This window comes from Lissotriton vulgaris, chromosome 4_1 (genome assembly GCF_964263255.1).
Source record: "Lissotriton vulgaris chromosome 4_1, aLisVul1.2, whole genome shotgun sequence".
Lineage (NCBI taxonomy): Eukaryota > Metazoa > Chordata > Amphibia > Caudata > Salamandridae > Lissotriton > Lissotriton vulgaris.
Window position 1 is genome coordinate 1,270,447,034 of NC_141691.1, and position 19,808 is coordinate 1,270,466,841.

Sequence of the window (19,808 nt, forward strand, 5' to 3'; positions counted from 1 at the left end):
GCGGAGCTAACAAGGAATTCACAGAGGAAAGAGTAAGGCACAAGAGTGAATAGAGGGAAGGCACAAACAAAGGAAAGAGTGAAACAGATGAAAGCGAGCCAGAAGGGATGGCCGGAGAGGTCCACAATTGGATAGTCCAGTATGCATGTCAATGTAAGCACTCTAGTGGAGGCTGGAAGATTCACTCAAACAACCAATAGGATTAGGTGATAGTTGAAATCTCCATTGGGCTGGGAAAAAGTGTGTTGGACAAAATGGCATGCCAGAAGCTGAAAGACGCTTGGTGAAGCCAGTGGTTGAAAGTTGGAGACCCAGGGTCCACTCTATGGATATTGTTAGCAATAGGTCTGTTTGATAACTGCACTGTCAAAAAACAAGCTTAAACGTGTAATAAAGAAGATATATAAAATGACATTCAAATTTCAAACCCCAGAGTTTCTACAGTGTTCAAAAAAGAAAGTCAGCCCTTACTCAAAAAAATAGGGGGTTAATTTGTACCAATAAAACTAAAATTATGATCTTTGGAAGGGTAGCATCAATGAGTAAAGATAGGGCTGGAGGCCATTGAAGATGTACCTGGTTTTAAGTTCAACAGAGTCAATTTCAGTTTGTCAGAAAGCTGGAAGAAGTTCATAAGCATATCAATTACTTAAGTTAAGAATGTGTTGATTGCAGAATTTAGTTCAGCTTTACTAGTGGAAACAACTATATATCACCAGTAAACTTGTATTGTTGTAAGTATGCTTCTGTTGTGCTCTGTAAAGCCCAAACAAGGGTATTCCCATTAAAAAAATGTTTTTGATAAACTTTAAATAAATAGCGGTCATGGAAGTGAGCCTGTTCCAAAATATCCTGAGGGAGGTAATTTGATGAGAGCTGGAGCTTATTTATCTTTTAGGATGAAGGTACTATGGCAGGGCAAATTATAAAGCAGCTTAAAACACCTGAGGTCCACATTCATCTATCACTGAAGGTATGGTATATGCTTTGCAAAAGAATCAAACAAAAATTACTCTTTTAGATGATACAGATGGATCTGTAATGTTGCTGAATAATGTTAACACCACATATGGTACAACAAAACTACCCCTGTATAAAGTGTTGGGTAAATAAGTCGATTTGAAGACGAGTCATGGTATACTTGTTGCACATCTCAAGAGTCCGATCTCTGTATAAGATGTGGTACTGAAAAGGGCTTATGACACTGAAAGGTATCTAAAGAAAATAATATATGATAACACTGGCGGCACTCAACATTATGAACACCTGCAGTACCGACGCTGGAATTTCGCAGCATCTAGTGCACGCGCATTTAAAACTGTTCTGAAGAGGTTGCCACCTATGGGCCTGAGCATAGTTAGACTGTGAATGGACTGCTCCAAATATCAATGACCTGGTATGTAACTGCTTCTTCTCAATATGTGGAAAATTTGGGACTTTCAGGATGTTGATGTGGATTTTCTCCTGTAGGGGAAATATCGCATTTTTACTCTGCGCACCTTGTGGGGAGAAAGAATTGTAAATCATAAAGAATTTGGAAATCTGAACACATCATTGGCACAGGCAAATTTTTTGAGAATTGATAGTTATTTTCAACAGTTTACTAGAACTTATTAGCAACTGTCGGGCAAACCAGGCACATACTGCAGCATTTGCGTACTTTAACAACCCAAATTCAGGTATTGCTCCTGGCCTATGACATGGTAATACTCAGATTAGTATGACGAGTCAAGTAACAGAATTAAATAATGTTGATTCAAGAAAGGAAATAGTTTTTCCAAATTCCTTCCTTGGCACTAGGCCCATGTAAGCAACAGAACAGGCAGACAGTGGGCATTGCAGTTGTACGCAAGGGCTTTACAGCGTGCTTCATGAAGGATCACCAAAATACTTATATTGTTGATGTTATATAAATAAATAAATAAATAAAAAATTATATATATGTATATATATATATATATATATATATATATATATATATATATATATATATATATATATATATATATATATATATACACACACATATATATATATCCAGTATTTACTAGCGCCCTTAATATTTGGGGCAGCATGTGTTAATAAAGTTGGTAGACGAGGGAATTAGGACAAGGGGAAGTAACTTGTATTTGCCAAGTCTTGTAAAATGTTGGCCGTGTGACGAAAGCAGGAAAATTGTCTGTTTTTTAAGTCAAGAGTCTTGATGCTAGACCACTCCACTTCACCAATTACTGCAGACCCCAATGCTTAGTGTAGAGCTTCATTATTGACTCTGACTCTCACCCCCTTTCAAAGTTACTGACCATCCTCTTACAGTGGTAGTTCTTACTATGGGCACCTTGTCTATCAGAATGCCACTTATGAATGGATGGAAGAGTGCTGCACTGAATCTCTAATTGTTACCGTTGCTTTCTCAGAATGGGAACAATTACCTTGACTCTTTTGGGCAGCTGTGAGCGCTCTCTCTACCTGATTCCCATTTCAAATCAGTTCCGTTTTAAAAGGTTTTCTTTCCTGTAGACAAAGTAGATCACATCCATTGCTTTTTCCTCATATGTCGCTGGGTTGTATCATGGAAGTGTTATTATCTTAGTATGGAAAGCATGCTGGAGTGGCTGTTTAGCCTGCAGTTTTAAAGATTAAGTAGGGACGTTTCCTCTAAAATTGTTCTTTGTCCCGTTCATTTAAGGGCATTGCAGGTTATAGTGTTTTGATCAACAGAGACAAAAGCCTCCTTCAGTAGATATGTGCTGTGCCGTCAACAAATTCTTCATAGAGTAGACTGACAAGATAAAACAGTCCACGAACAGCACAAAGCGAGCCACCACAACACCAACATTCCCATTATGCAACGTACTTAAATGTTCTCCTTCAGACTGCTCTCAGTAGAACCAACAGTACTGATCCGCAGATAAACATTTAGCAAGTTAAACCCTCAGGATGTAGCAAAGTATGGACCAGATATTCACCTATTATACATTGATTGAAATAATTATAGAAAATTCTGTAACCGTGCAAATACAAGGGCAAATCAACAACCGCAGCAACCACTAAGTGCGTGGATGATGCACTTGTTGTCGCTGACGGATGCATCTTGCCACCATGTTCAATTAACCCCTGTGCTGCCTTTCATACATCATGCATCTTTGATACATTTGAGCAGTCTATCTAAACAGAAGGTGAAGCCCCTCCAAAAAGGACCATTAATAACCAGAGAGAGGTTGTGGTCTCATCGGAGAGGTATACCATAAACATAGACACAGCGAGCAAGGGACCCATGCCTGGGCATACCCTTAGTCTTTTAGGGCATTACATCACACAAAAGGGAATGGGAGTTATGCTTGCAAAAAGACAATCTACTGGTAATTGGTCGGGGTAGGACCATTGTTTATCATCCACTCAAGTCCGAGGCCTGCCTTTTCCAAATAAGTATTGACCCTGCTACTCCTGGGAACTATCCATCCTCAACTGTCAGCGCCTCCTCCACAAGGAACCAGAAGCAACTCTAGACTGTTCCGGGCCTTGTACCTGACAGTGACTTTCTTTTCCACCAGCCTATTAGGGACACTAGACTGTCACAGCAGGTCCATTTCCTACAGATGGCCAGTCTGCGGCTTCCTTTCCCCTGTGCACTCCTCACGGCCTGTCACAGTCCATGCACGTGTTTTGTCTCTAGATCCAAGTTGTACCCTGGTTTTGGCTGGGACTCACCTCTTCTATATTATTTTTTTTATTCTATGCACTGCAGTGCATAAGTTGTAAAAACTGCACACAGCCCCGAATGCTCCTCTTAATGTTTATTTTTCTTGAGGGATTATTAAAACCTAGACTGAGCCAAATAACGTTATACGTTTTGCTTGCCTCTGCCAAACTACAGGGCGCTGGCTCTTTAATGGCCAATTGAAATCTGTCTCTCTGATCATGGTAAACGCGTTTGATGCTGGCATGACCCTAAATAGGACTAGGTTGACGTTTGATGCGATGGAATGTCGTAGCCGGCGACTTATTCTTAGACAGGTATATGTTTGTGCAGGAGGTGACGTTTAAGGCACTTGGATATCCTACCGGGGGTGTATGCTGTGCCAGATATGTATGCGGGGAAGAGGCGACCCCAGGTACTCCGAACATATCCAAGCGGTGGAAAGGTCACCACCTCTATCGTGCCGCTCTCTGTGCTGAGATTGGCCATCATTTTCCTGCGGGTGGGGTCTGCCGACCCCTCGGCGTCCCCCATTGGTTACACCGGCGGCAGGAGGCGGGCCCAGTGACGTGTGCCCCGCTGCTAGGGCTGGGCTTCCCGGCGGCTGTAGTAGCGAAGGAGGCGCGGAAGGAGGCGGCGGCTGGCTGGGAGCGAGCCCGGCACCAGGTACACATCCCTGACATGTCCTTGATGGTGGGTGGAGTGAGGCTGCATCCGTGACACGCGCTATGTTGGACTGGCAACATTTATGCGCCCTTGTAGAGGGCGCCATGTTGTGGGTGCTAGAGGTGGGCTGATATATAAAACCGGAGCGTGGAGGGGGCGCGGTGCATTGCTGGCTCGTCTTCTTGGCCGTGATTTCCCAGGGGCGCAGGGAAGGGTCGCGGTGTGCACGTCTCTTCTGTCTGGGAGCTTATGTTCACCTTTAATATTCCATTAGACAACCCGAGGTCCGCAGCACTAAGGTTGCATTCGTTTGTGTATGTATATGTTAGTATTTTATGCGTTATATGCTTATTATGTGTATCCTGTTTATGTCCGTACACATGTCCATACGCTGTGCAGGGGGATGGTAGGGCGGCTGGCGTCACTCTGCGCATCCTGCCTCGCTCTTGGAGGAGCCAAGGGAGCAAGCTGATGTGATGCATCTGGATGGGGCGTGGGGGAGGGGTGCCCACCTACACTGGCAGACTGCGTGCGCGCGCTCCGGAGAAGTCAGCACCTGCCTGGCCGAGTGGCACCCCCAGGTTGGGTGTGTCGCCATGGCACCGCACATCTGGGCGCGCCCGATCCGAGGCATCCATTTAAAGGCTGGCCGTGCCCTCTACATTCTCATGCGTGGCAGTGCCCCTGTGTCGGGGTATGCCATGGTCGGAGGGCATCCCCATACTGATTTCTTGCGTCGGCGTGGCTCTGTGCGAGTTGTTAAGGCAGTGTGCTCTCCCGGCTGCAGATGGCCCGTGTGCATGTGTGTGATGGTTTCCTCCCCTGTTGGATTCTGCAATGCGGTGGGTGTGGTGCCCTGGTACATGCAATACTCATCGCGCTGCAGCCTCCAGCAGGTCCACTTCCCCGTCTCTCGCCAGACTTTCACCCCAAGTGTCTCCTTGGCTGCTGCAGGCAGGGGTGGAGGGGCTCCAGGCGGAGCCGGGGACTGTGCGGAACATATGGTATGTATTAGAGGTACTAGGAGAGAGCTGAGGAGGGGGAGAGGGCAGGACTTTTGTTTTCCCTTTCTTGTAAAACCATTAGTTCGCTCACGGCAGTCATCTGATGCCGGGTGTTGAGTTACAGAGTGCTGGAGTGTGTTTTTTTTGTTCCGATGTTTCATTTTATGTCTGTTTCATTCAAACTAACCGCACACATTGCTCTGGAACTTAATTGTGACGAGGGTGTTGATGGTACTAACACTTTAACGGACTGAACATTTAAGTGGAGCGTGTTTCAGACCCCGTTTTTACTCTGTCACCGCACCAGCATTGCTTTCATCGCCCGTATTTCTTAGTCCACCCACTCACCCCGGCCTTGTTTTTGTTACTAAGTAATTGAAAAGTTCCCACTGTACCCCTTTTGATGCAACCTTGATTCACTCCGTCTGCTTCACACAGTGGACGTGCAAACTTGACTACCTACCGCACGTGTTTAGGCTGCCGGGGTTTTTCAAACACACTTAATATTTATTACTGGGGGTATCTATGGGGCAAATCTACCACCAAGGGGCAGCGGGGCATTCTGTGTCACAGGGGTCAAATCCCAGTGTGCGCGGGTTAGAGAAACACACACTGATGTTTATTTACACCGGACTCAGCAGGAAGGCTAAAGTGCACGTGCACACAACGACGCCTCATCTGGGGTATTAAGCGCTATATAAATGCAATTTAAACAGAAAAAGAGGGCACTGGCAAAATGCGTGTTTTGGTCTGCTGCATCTGTGCTGAAACGTCTTTACAGGCAGGTAACGTGAGCCCAGAGTCAGAAACTAATGGTCAAATTATTAGAAACAGGGAAGAGAAAGCGAGATGAAGTGGTAAATATGGAGAGCGCTTTACCATTGTTGTGAACCTTACATAACCAGCAGTCTCAATTGCCACATGCCACATTCAAATTTCAGTTACTGAATACATTGTTAACCAACTTTGTTCTTTAAAATACCCTAAAACTTCTGTCTGAAAATCTGTTTTCAAGTGAATTCGATGTTTCGTAAACGCTCATGCTATTTTTAATGGTGGTCTCAATGATTGGGTTCTACTGCAAGTCTCCAGACAGTGCCCCCCAGCCCCCTCAGTGCGCCGGTCTGCCCTGTTTGAGATTCAGATGCACAGCACAGACGAGGCCCTGCCAGGCCCCACTTCCGCCTCTGTTGCTTCGTTCTTTGGCAGGTCTGAGCCAGAGCTGTTTTCCAGGCAGTTAGCCTTTTGGCTGACTTTCTCCTCTTTGGTGGAAAGAAATGCTGAAATGTGATTTTGTACTGTTTGCAGTCCCTCCAAGACGTATTCATTGCAGCAGAGTGTAGCCAAAGGACAGCACTATGTTCCATTGTGTGTTTGTTCTAATGCATTTCTCGGATTAGGAGCAAATAACATAATTGGGTCTTGATATAGTGCTTGCTAGTTAGATGTGCTCTTTGTAGCGCTGTACATAGCATGTGACCCCACCCAGTGGTATTCAGTTTACTGCAGTGCTTTAAATGGGCCGTTGCTGCCTGGTACGGAGTACTGGTACTTTTTTTTTAGTTTAGGAGGGAGAGTACGGGCACTTCTCTAGAGGGGCGTAATACTTTTCATTGAAGAGTACTGGCACTTCTCAAGAGAGATGTAATACTTTTCAATGAAGATTACGGGCACTTCTCAAGAGAGATGTAATACTTTTCAATGAAGATTACGGGCACTTCTCAAGAGAGATGTAATACTTTTCAATGAAGATTACCGGCACTTCTCAAGAGAGATGTAATACTTTTAATTGCAGAGTAGCAGCACTTCTCAGAAACAAGCAGGTACTCTGGCACAGAGTACCTGCACTTCTATTTTTTCCTTTTCAAGTACTGGTTTACTGGCACTGAAGGCTTTGTTGAGAGATCCGTTTATGTTTACAAGTGGGTCTGCACAGGCAGTGCTGAACCTGATTACCCATCTTAAGTTTATTACAGTTGTAGTATTTATAGCATTAGTTACAATTGCTGAAGAGAAGTGCTGGTACTTGATGTCGTCGTCTACCTGCTTCCAACTGAGAAGTCCAGTATCCTCATGACAGTAATGCCTCCATGTTGAGAAGGGCTGACACTCATCTAGTCACAAACATATAAGTGCATTTAATCAGATCTCAACAGTACCTACTCCTTTAAAGTGCAGGTAAAAAAGCTATGGGAGCTTGTCCAGTGGAACAGCACTTGTGTAGGGCAGCCAGCTTAGAAGTAGGGGGCATAGCTTCCTTTGTTGCAGCAGGTCCAGTGGCACTGGGGCCGGGAGCCCTTTGAGCCCGGCCAGTGCTGTATTTTACTACCCTTGTAGCAGTCATGATGGCCATTTTCATTGCTTGCACCAGAACCCACAGCATTCTTGCTACTGTACTGCATAGAAGACTGGCCTTCCCATGATGCACCTCCGAAACCTCCTGAGCTTTGACTTTACCAGAGGGTGTTCCTACTCCTGAGTTGGATGACGCCTGACTGCTTCGGTCTTTTTTTCTATATTTAGGAGAGCACTTAGAATTCTGCAGAAACTAAGATCCAAACCAAAGTGGTCTAAGATAACTGTCTAGAGTGGTTCATTGTGGAAATATGGTTCAGATTCACATAGATTTTTCTGTGGCTTAACCCTGTAGTCAGCGCTTGAAATGGAAAAATAGAAGTGCGTGTACTATGTACCATAGTAGCTGCTTACTTCTTAGAAGTGCTAGTACTCTCCAATTAAAAGTAATACGCCACTCTTGAGAAGTGCTGGGTACCCTTCCTCTCAAAATAAAAGTGTGTCGGTACTTCGTACCGGACAGTACCGGCCCATTTAAAGCACTGCTTGTAATACTCCTGGATCTTTCCTGAATTCCGGGAGTAAGTCAGGCATATTCTTGCCTTACTCATGAGGAATACTACAAAAGGAACTCGCACTTACTTAAAGCAAATTATTTGTGAATCGTTCCTTTGCTTAATTAACACCCACACCTGAACTTAAGTTTCTTCCCTTAGAGGGATTTCGCTCTGTTTGTCTTTTGTTTAACTTGTGGTTGGAATTTTTTTTTTACTTCGAAGGATTTGGACAAAAAGTCCTGAAAATACATCTTGCACAGTTTTGTATGACTCAGTACCTATTTGGCGAAACTAATTTGAGGTGCGCCCCTGTTTATAGTCTCAGACTTTAGTTAAAATGTACACCGCTTTGTAGTGCAGTGTTCTAGGAAAGCCCAGCTTTACTCTGCACATTGCTTGTCCCAGTGCCCCTCGAGCGCTCGCAGCTGGCCTTTTCGCGCCAGGCTCCACTGTGTGGGAATTTTTGTCGACCACGATAAATCGTCGTGGTTTCCTTTGACTCAGGGTGTCACGTTTTTGAAAAGATGCCACATCAGCTGCTAATGTTTAGAACGGTGCCCATTTCCCTTTGCCTCTTGGCATGCAGACGCAAGGAAGCCGCGCGCCTTTCCCGCCGAGTTGAGCAGCACTGATTTGCAAATATTTCTTGAACAGTCAGCAGGAAAGTGTGAGTAAATGGTTAGTGGTGCCGGTGTGTGGTGAAATAAGAGGGGCCAATGCTTGCTGCGCGTGATGTGTTCGAGTTCACCCTCCTTCCTCCGCTTGCTCCATTTCTGCCAGTCATGCACTGCAGTGCAGAAGTAGCTCTGTGGAGAGCGACCATAATGCACCCTGGGATGTGATTGGCTAGCATTTAGTGCACTGGCTTCACTGTGCTTGGAAGCAACTGGGAAGAACTGGATTTCACAAGACTTTTAATGCACTGATCACACAGCTTTGCACGTGCACAGCAGGGTAAGTCAACATGTCTTTGGCATCGTAGAAATTAGGCAGCATCTCCTTCTAAAAACACCTTTTCTGTCATAGCTTTGCCGTCCTGACATGCAGTGGTACCCTCTGTACTTGGTACATGCAGGCTGTTGTCCTAGGAACAGGTGCATCCCTGCCCTGTGCAGTGGCTTTGCTGGGGTAGAAGAAAAGAGGGTGTGGCAGAGATACTCAAACATCATCAAAGGTAGAATTTTTCCTTTGCTTTTTAGGTGGAGCCTATTAGACAGCTTATGCTCTGTCTGTTGCGAGACTTATTGTGGACTTACCAAGAACAGAGGCGGCTTGGAGCCAGCCCATTGCTTACCATTGGTTGTCATTCCAGTCCCTGCCATCTGCTTCTTATTCAAAGGCTTTCCTTGTTTGTATTATGTCTGCCCCCCTCTTGAGTATTGTCCCATAACATATATACTTCCACTGCTCTCTTTTAGGGACTTCTTTTTTCTTTGACTTAAGCAGTCCACAAAAATGCATGTATTTTTCAGCTAGCTTCCTCGTGTACTTCTTTTTACTCCTCCCACACCCATGTGCTTCTCTCTGCCTCCCTCTCTGAGGTGATTGGCAGGGTATGCTTTTTCCCTGCCGTATTGTATTCTTAAAGGTGAGAAAGCAGTACACCAGCGATTCCACCCTCTCCGCATTTCTCTTTCTTTATACCTGTTTGCTTCCTTCATGCTCCACTTTGCTGTATCGTGCCCATAGTCTCCTCTCCGCGCACTGTGTTGCTTCTGCCCCCCCAATGGTACAGCCCTCCCCCGCCCTCCAAGTTGCTTTCTCCAGCCATGTCCTCCTTCTATCTCTTGCATGTTGCTTCTGAACCCCAAGAAGTGTTGCTCCGCCCATCCAGGCTCTCTGTGTTTCTCGACTCCCCAACTGTAGCTTCGATTAAAAAAAAAAACATGCCTCATTATGTAGGCCCATCCATGCATGTGTCATACCTACGGAATAATGTAATGTCTGTGTTATAGCGCCTTTTAAACATTTTATTGGCTTTAGTCATGCTGCACAGCATGAGGGATGCAGCATGAGAGGAAATCACTGACAAAGCCAATAGGCCACAAAGGTGGGACCTAATAGCTTTGCCAGTGCTTGTTTCTCCTTATTCTTAAAATGTTTGCCTTGATCGCGAAACGAGACCCAGACATAAGGTGAAGTCCATATCAGAAATTCAAGTAATGCTTTTTCACCAAGCAGGCGTTCTTGGGATGTTAAGTCTAGTTATTGTATGTCTTTTTACAGTGCCAATTTGTACATTTATATTAATAGCCTCTGTTTTACTCTTCATCTTCCTATATTTCACCTAAATGCCGATGTACCACTCAAAGTAGGTACATTCTAATATACATGTTCCTACCTCGCTGTATAGCTGCCAAGGTTTCAGATTGCAATGTGTGACATTTTCATAATTTCCTTGTAATTATGAGTGACGTTTCAACAACGATGAGTGACACCTTCTCACGAGCAAAATCAAACAATGAAGGCGAGAGAAACATATACATATCAAAATTACACCCTAAACAATTAATCCTGCCAGATTTACCCAGCCTGGTATGCCGACTCATTGGGCCTCCGACCGCTCCCTGTCAGTCAATCTAATAAATGCAGCAGTGGACTGTAGGCCAATCTCTCTGTCCCACATGGTGACTCAGCCAAGTCTGTAACAGGTTTGAGAGGCCAAGCAGCCATAGCCTATATCATAATAATGATTGAGTCAGCTGACTTGCGGACTCCAGCCACCGCAGTCAGGACGGCCTGAATGGGCAAGCCTTTGGAGACTCTCTGGCACACATAGCGGTCACAGCCAGGCAGGCAGTATTACTTCAAAAAGGGACACAGAGTCACAGCTCACTATGAAAACAAATAGTTTAAGGGAGCGGCGAGCGTGCTACCTGTGAGTTGCAATAATGGCTTGTTATTTAAAAAATACTTAGGTCAGTGAGGTACTTATAAAAATGATCAGTAAGGCTTTACCTGAGTGAGCGACTGCCTTGGTGTTCGCCCGGTGCACCGATGTACCCACTATATGTGGGTTCACTAAGTACAGTGTTGGTTTTTTCAACATGGTTGTACTGAATTGACACTGGGTCAGGTTAGCACGAAGCAAATAAAGTAACAGGACTTTTGTGTAACACGAATACCTATGCAGCAAATATAATTGTAACTGAAATAAGTGAATAAATAACCATGTTGAAACCACTAAGTTCAGTAGTTGCATGACAGTGTTCTAAGTGTATCCACCCCACCTCTAGTTAGACTAGTGGCGCGCTTATGCACTAGTGAGCTCAGCTGTGAGGAGATGCTGACTGCGCAACTGCAGTTCTCAGTATGCTGGTGCACAGCCATGACAGGCAGACTCAGCTTAGAAGACAAATCTATCTCATTCTGTGACGCATGCCAGCAGAAACAAATTTCATAGCATTATCAGTGCAACACTGATTATAGCAAGTTCAGACACTTACATTCCTGAGCATGCGCTGTTCGTGGCAACACTCAGGCACGCACCCCTTGGTCAGCCTTCTACAACTGGAGAATATGGAGTCCAGCTGCACAGCAACACGACCACCACACTTTCTGCTTGCACAGAACTTCCTCACTGTGACATAAATGGTGAGACAGTACGAACCCCTTCTTCACACTCCAGCAGCATGGCCGACGGTGCCGACGGGTCCTAGTCGGTTGGCCAGAGGTCTGTGGGATCATACTGCTGCGGCAAAAGCGGTGACCTAGTCAGGAAACTCACGGTGTCTGAGGGGGCGAGGACGGCTGAGCTTGAGGGTCGTGCGTCCGTCTAGCAATTAACTTGAAATGCCCGTCAGCTTGCGCCGTGGCGGGAAGTAGGACTGACCCGACACTCACCTAAAGTGAGTTGAACAAACTCAGACTCACACTCTTGTCTCCACAATAGTCAGCCATTCGGCAGTGACCTAGACTCCTCCTGACAGCACTAGCCGCGTGGTGTGTTGTATATTACATTGTAACACATTAGTTGAAGCTAGCGAGCAGATGAGCCAGCAACCTGCTGGGGGCGGCGTGCACAGACACTGCAGCCTTCGGGGCATTAAAGCAGTGCTCAGCTTGACACCCGATTGAAGAGGCACAATAATGCTTGAGTTTGCATTTCAGTGCGGTGATGTGGACTACCACACTGAATTGCGTTAACCGGACGCCTAATGCATGGTACTTCGCAGTGCTGTCTCTGAAAATAAAGTGACATCTTAAAAAAGATATAACTAAAAGTAAATGCAAGGTAATTGCATATTTATGAAATAAGACCTCCCAGATTAATTCTCATTTGCTAGTGTCAGCAGTTTTAAAATTACATTTGAATTTTGTTCATGGATGGTTCTCAGCAACTCCATTGTGTCAGCCACTTTCTTGCACTGACATACAAATCGTTTCCTACATAGAGATCCGCTCCAAGTCTCACTTAATGCTGAAGCAGTTGCTTTCAAGTTTCATTTCACTTATTTACTTGTCTATTTAGTTTATCAAGTGCTATCGTAATAAGAAGTATGTAGACAGGTTTACATTTAAAAATGTTGCTCTGGCAGATCTATCTGTTATAAATATATTTTCTCCTTGGCGGGTTTAGGACTCACATTTTTGCAAATTCAGTAAAATCGCCTCATTGTTTGGCTTACTTCTCCATGAATGTGTATTTCTCCACCAAAACCTTTCGAGGCTTCTTTGCTCTCCTTAATGACCTCACGTACCCTGGGACCTTAAAATGACACACAGGGCTTCTTAGGACCCCCCCTTACTAACTGTAAGAGGGGCAAACAAATGTAGAGTTCACCATATCCAGCACCAGCTCACTTGGGTTTTGCAATAATTCTTCTTGCTGGCTCAATCTCAATCTTCATACTCGCTTTTAAGAGATTGTCCACTTGTGCTCTTGATCTGACTTCTGTGCCACACAAAGAGACTCTAGCTTAGCCTACACCTGGAGAAGTGTGGCTCAATGGTTAGAGCAGCAGACACTGATACAGAGGTCTAGCCCGGGACCAGGGTTCAATTCCCCGCCTCGGCGGGTCTTGGGCTCAAAAATTCCGCGGACCTGATAATTCTCTCCTTAGTGCCTATTCCAATCATGGAGTCCCACTCTGCAACTCTGGGCAATAGCTTGCTTAATCTCCACAACGGCCCCCACAACGCTAAGGATGCCTGGCCTCTACCTTGGGGGTGCCCAGGAGTGGATGTCTCACAGGGAAAGCCAGGATGGCTTCCACAGCGGTATTCGTACAAGCGCCTTGAGACCCTTGCGGGTGAGTAGTGTGCTATACAAGTATCAATTTACATTTACATTTAGTTGCTTTCTCAATAAATGGTCACAAACTGTGCACTTGTTGCCATCCGGGCTTTGTAACAGACTCCTTTTATTCAGTATTCAGTGTGTCTCATATCCACCCTTCTAAACAAAATCCCAAACAAAATATGTTTGTGAGTAAGCTACTCCACAGCTGCCAGTCACTGTGTCGTCCAACCTCATCCACGGCACGTTTTTTCCCATTAATCTCTGCTGGAACACGGGGTTCCGCTTGTCCCTTTACTCATCGCCAAGAACCCTGCGTACCAATGTCAATGGATCTGTGCTCTCAGCTGAGACGTGGATGTTACATCTCAACATAAATCCTTACCGATTGTTATTTCTTTACCGCAGTCAATAAAGTTAAGTTGAGTTAAAAGGATTAATTAAATCTATTTGTTGTTCACTCGTTTATTAAAGTGTTATTTGCCAGAGATCATCAACGAAGGTTAGCAATCAATACATCGATGTTCATTAATAGGATTCAATTTAGTTAATCAAAAATAAGCATTAATACAATAAATGTTAAAAGCATGTTCCATTAAGAAACATGCCTATTCTAAGCTAAGTAGATTTAAACGTGGGAAAATTTAAGAGGGGTCTGTACAGAAACTCAGAATCGTTCTGATGAGAGATTCAAGCATAAGTGTAAAACTTTAACAGAATAAGTTGGAAAGTATTCTCAGCTCAAATAACAGCAATTCAAGGAATAACTATGGGGCATATTACCAAGCAATCGCGATAATTATCGCTATTGCTTGGTTAGAGACAAAAATGTATCGCTGACCTGCGGCGATTTTTATCGCAGATAAACCTTGGTATTACCAAGGTTTATCGCAAATGCAATAAAAATCGGCCGCAATGCATGAATATCGCTGAAAAGTCAGCGATATTCATGCATTACCGAGCTAATGCTCTTAGCCATGTTATCCACCTCCCGTTGGATAACATGGCTAAGAACTGCTCAGGGTAGGTGTTAGCTTTTGGAGATATTCGCGCTTAGCGCGAATATCTCCAAAAGTTGGTAATAGAAGATAGCGATATTTCCAGCCGCTAACATCTTGGCACGCCCACTTTGCATGTCATTAGTGATAAATATCACTGACATGCAAAGTGGGGCCCCAATATGGTCGCTATCTCCTACTAGCTGTCGCTAACTGGTGTTAGCGACAGCTAGGTAATAGGGAGATAATTTTATCTCCGCTTTTAAAGCCAAAAAAGCGGAGATAAACCCCCTTGATAATATGCCCCTAAGACTTCCCATGAAGAGATGTCGAAGAAACTCAGTACAGAGTCTCCTCTCAGAGAGTCAAGGGAATCAGTGTGCTGTGCATTGAAGGGTGCCTAACTAGCTAGGAGCACGCACAAATATTAAACACTCAATTTCTCTGTTGCAACATGAATGGTCTTCACCAGAGTACAATCGTCTTTCAACCATGTGCCCTTTAATGTTGGGTGCACATACTTTCTTATTTGTAATAATATCTTCTCATGAATCACCCTCCCTGTCGTCTACATGTTCTGTGATGTGAACGTCACTATCAGTCATGTAATACATCAAAACCTATTCATTAACTAATAAACAGCTGATTCCAAAGTTGCCATGTCAGCAGCAATAAGAAGAAAAACAACTTGCACAATTCTCGGTTAAAGGGAAAAACAAGCATTTCAGTATTAATGGGCCATCACGTTAAAACATGATTTCTTTACATATGTCAACTTAAAAACCCAGGCCGTACTACTGTGTTAGATTCTGCTTCGACGCCTTGTCAGGGGTAGTAAGTGCTATACAAATGCAACTACAATACAATACATGCTTGCCTACTACCCATTTTGACATTAAACATTCATCTTTTATAAGCGTAAATTATGCCCATTTGTATTTTTATTAAAGAACGTGGTAAGTCATTACATTTGCGTTAGCATCTCCAGGGTGAGTCTTTGCCCATCCATGGTGCAGTTGGGGTGATCGAGCTGGCTCGGAGGGCCGCCACAGCATGATGATGAGTCTAGAAACACACGATTGACCTGAAAGGCCTGCAGTGCTGGACTGGCACTTTAATTTTTTCTTGCAAGGCCATACTCTGAACAATACCCGAGCAGTAGCGGCCATGAAAATGTCTTCACTGTCCAAAGAAATGATTGAGGCTGGGAAATATGGCAGGAGTACGTGGACTTCATCCTCTGCAGTTTCTTCGAGCGATTACACTGAAGATGATCTTTTGTCCACAGATGTCTAACCAGAAAGCACAGGCGAATGGCAGAGAACAGGAGAGGATGTAGCCTTACGGCTAGAGCGGTCGACCTTGAAGCTGGGGAACGCGGTTTGAGTCTCGGCAACAATGCTCAACATCCTGTGATTCTGGGCAAATCACTTAATCTCTCTGTGCCTACCAAAAAATTATCGTGTCCTTCTGTAACGAAACTGGTGCTCATGTAAAGTGCTCTGATACCGATTCGGGTCTAGTTCGCACTATATAAAACTCAATCAAAAAAAAATCTGAAGTGCTTTAAATTTCAAGTGAAAAACACTGTACTGCTGTTTAGCACTTAAAGTGACTCTGAAGGCGAATTCTGCAGGAGTCATCCAAAATTCGGAATTTAGCTTCACCTTTTTAATGAAGGAAATCATAGGCTTTGGCTTTGGTGGGCTAATCAAAGGTTAAAGGTCCTACTGTTCAAGCACTTTACGGCAGCAGTTGGCAACATTTGCTCCCTCTTGTCTAACCCTTGGTAGCTCGTGGGTGTTCTTGACACTGACCACCAAACCCTACCAACTTCAGAGGTTTCCTCACATGTCGCGTAACATTTTGTGATCACTGAGTATATTCTAATCTCACTTAGAATACAGCATTTAAATTAAATACGTGGATTAACCACCAGGCATTTTGCTAGAGTCCATTACGTGAAAGATAACTCTCAGCAGGCACTGAGAACTTTCTGACTCTTGACTGTTTAAGTCACTGCAAACATTCGTTCCAGTAACTGGTAATAGTTATGTAATGTCAACAACCAACGTTTCAGTCACAAGACCTTCCAGGTCAGTGTGTAATACTGATGTTGTCATTATTACTTAAGAAAATGATAGTTATTTGTTTTAATGTGTAGCAGCTGTTACTTTAAAATCTCTCTTGCAACACACGTTTGAGGTTTCTATATAAAGAAAGTCACGTACACTTCTTACTTAACATACATTCTGCAAAATCTGTACACTACATATCTGTTTTAACATTAGTTTTGTGCCTCTTTGCCGTAAATTCTTATATAATAAACCTTATCCAGTTAAAGAAATCCATTTGTAATCTATTTTCGCATTTTGTTTTCTGTTTATGTATGTATTTATTTTCTTCTTTTATCTTGTATGTGATTGGTCGAGCGTGAGACTGAAAAGGGGGTTGCAGTTTCCTTAAGTAATAACTGATCATTTCAAGATTTCCAGCTTAGGTTTTCCAGTTCATACAATGTTTGCTATACTTTATAATTGGCAATCTAGTTCGAACTTTAGTTTATAAACAAAGTTAAAAAAATGATTTGTGACAATAAAAGTGGAACAAGATGATTTACGGGATGGAGGCAAAATCTAGATGTTGAAAATAGTCTACGTGGTTGGAACCAATTACAGAGATCATAAAAGTTCTAAATGTTAGAACCCCATTGAAGGAAACCTGTTTCACAGTACTCTTGTCAGTTTCCTCAATTGCTCAATCACTCTCTAGCAGACTTGGTTACTATAAACTGAATATGAGAACTCCTATGGAGCTGTGCTCTCAGTGGATCATGATTCGGCATCCTCTCGTTGCTTCTCCGAAAGGACTTAGTTGAGAGGAATGAAGTCTCTAAAAGGAGTCAAGGAAAACAAGCTTTAGAAACTCCAAGAGAATGCCAGCCCTCTCTGTATTTTGGTTGGATGCGCAATACTGGTTGCTGCTGTAGAACTTTCTCCAAAGGGATTTAGGCGATGGAGTGAGGTGGAAGAATCCCTATGGAGCTACCTTGATGATGAGGATGATGTGCTTTCACTGAATACTGGTGATAATTGCTTCCACTGGACCTGCATGAAAGGATCACAGCAATGAAAATTCATATTACCGCCAGTGTACTGAGCCTGTGTCTAGCCTTTTCCTCAATTCCCACTAGAGCACTGGTTTAGTGTAGCAGCCTTTTATTTTATCTTTGGTTTTAACCATTCAACTGCCTTGTTGGTTAGAATTGTTCAATTTTTAAGTGTAACCAGGGCCGCTACTTTGTGGGGTTGTGTTACCTGTAAAACCAGAGGTGCCGTAGGTAAGCAATTTTGGATTGTTGCCAAGATATTCTTGTGCAGTGCTGACATTCACTGACTTGTAAGAGCTTTCATTAATTTTGACTTCACACTGTCCAAATCTGGGATCTTGATTCCCGGGATGTTATCCTCTTTTCACAATTGTCCTAACTAATGCAGGACAGCCCAGGACTTTGGCACCTTCAAACATTTTCTGGGTAAACTAAAAGAATGCCTGGCTATTGCTACAAAGATGCCCTATGCGAACCTAGACTCAGGACATGTCCTTGCAGTTTTAAAATTGCCAATATGGTAGCCTGGATCCAACATCTAGATCCCTTTATTGGAATTTGTGATTTGGGCTTGAATTTTGGTTGACTAAGTTTCAATCACGGACATTAGGTGCAGGAACATGGACAGAGAGATGAAGGGGGTGCTCATTTGGAACACTGAAACATCTCCGAAGAAGTTCCTGTTCTGATTTTTAGACCGGGGAAATAAGGCATGGAAATGTAGAGCAGAAAGGTCTAGCTTTAGTGACCATGTTGACATGCACACTTCACTCCAGACTTTTGTATGTTGGGGAACTTGTATAGCGCAAACCTACATGGGTAGCAAAGGGCAGTGAACAGAGAGATGAGAGCCTAAGGAACCCTTACAGACAACCAAGTAGAGAAGGGTATCTAACAGTTGCGATCGCATCGAGTATGGACCTTTTGTATGTATTTCTGTAGAGGGCTTCGTTACCACGTACATTTTACTGCAGCAGAGTGCTGTGCCTAAGAAAATAATATAAAGAAGGGGTTTAATAGCTGGGGGGGCTCTCTTCAATTGCTCTCTTATAAGAAAGGGAGGTTGTGTCCAGGTTACGAAAATTCATCTATAAAACCCAGATCTCAGTGGACCTCCACCACATCTGCATGGCACTAAAATGTTCCCAAGTATACACTCTAACATACAGTAGAAGTTAGACTCTTTTAGTCCTTTCTCCTGACAGATCAAAAATACCCCTTTAGAGATCAAAGATCGGAAACTAAGAAGTGGAGAAGGCAGGGCGTCCACTCCAACTTGCCGCAGGTGAGTAAAGATCTAACATAACACCTCTCGCTGCTGGTTCACAGAGAAGCGAGTGAGACTTTCTTTCTGCCGTGTAAAGCTAATGTGGGTAGGTAATCGTTGTGGCTTAACGTGGTAGTAGGAATCAAAGTTAATATCCCTCGAGATACTACATAAATGGCCCTATTGCTTACTGCTTAGATCTATTACTCCAAGTTTAGGTAATCTCAATTTAGTCCTACACCTCACCTGTCCATTTCCCAGGATGCCCTCCTTCCATGCCCTGGCTCGCTTGGTATTGTTCAAGATGTAGAAGTGACAGGGTTCCCTGATGTAACCATCACAGGCACAGCTACACATCTTATTTGTGACTTCGTTATGCAGCCCATCCTCGTAGATTTAGGTTCTGGGAGAAGGAGGACAGGCCGCCCATCCTCGTAGATTTAGGTTCTGGGAGAAGGAGGACAGGCCAGGATTTTTTGACTGACTGCTAGGGAAGCCATCCTATTTTTGAACCTGTTAAACTATTGGTACCCAGCTGACATTTAATAGGATTGCAACCTTTGCCTGGAGTCTACTAATAGGCTGAACACTTATTAAGCCTCATAAATGATTATGGAACCGTACAAATAATTAAGACCTGTTGCAGTTAGAACGACAGGAAGCAGAAGACAGCCTCCTTTGCCAGCCCAGATTCAGATCATGGATGTTGGCTAAGACCTTTTGATTTTGCCAACTTTATATGTATAACTGGGCCTCCTTTTGTTCGGAAATGAGAAGACCATCATACTTTTCTGTCTGATGTTTTGTCTGCAGTTGATTAAGTGAAATTGGTAATCTGCACATTCAGAGACGAGCCACTCCGTTTGTCTTTGCTTTCTAGTGTAAAGCTCTTCATTGTTATGTGAGAAGATCTACTTATTTCAACAACTAAAATGTGCAAACTTTCACTAGGATAGACTATTGACTCTGTGTT

At 43.8% G+C, this 19,808-nt stretch overlaps 1 protein-coding gene across 30 annotated transcripts in view; it reads left to right on the forward strand.

The window, feature by feature from the left end:
* The window catches only part of EPB41L3 (erythrocyte membrane protein band 4.1 like 3), an 878,261-nt gene that overhangs the window by 213,112 nt on the left and 645,341 nt on the right, over positions 1-19,808 (forward strand). For 6 of the 30 annotated variants that reach the window (XM_086965486.1, XM_086965491.1, XM_086965493.1 and 3 more), the window contains exon 1: positions 4,292-4,366. The exons of 4 other annotated variants lie outside the window; for them this stretch is intronic. The gene's annotated coding sequence lies outside the window, so the exon portion shown is untranslated. 20 more of the 30 variants (XM_086965477.1, XM_086965483.1, XM_086965484.1 and 17 more) reach the window with 9 other exon arrangements.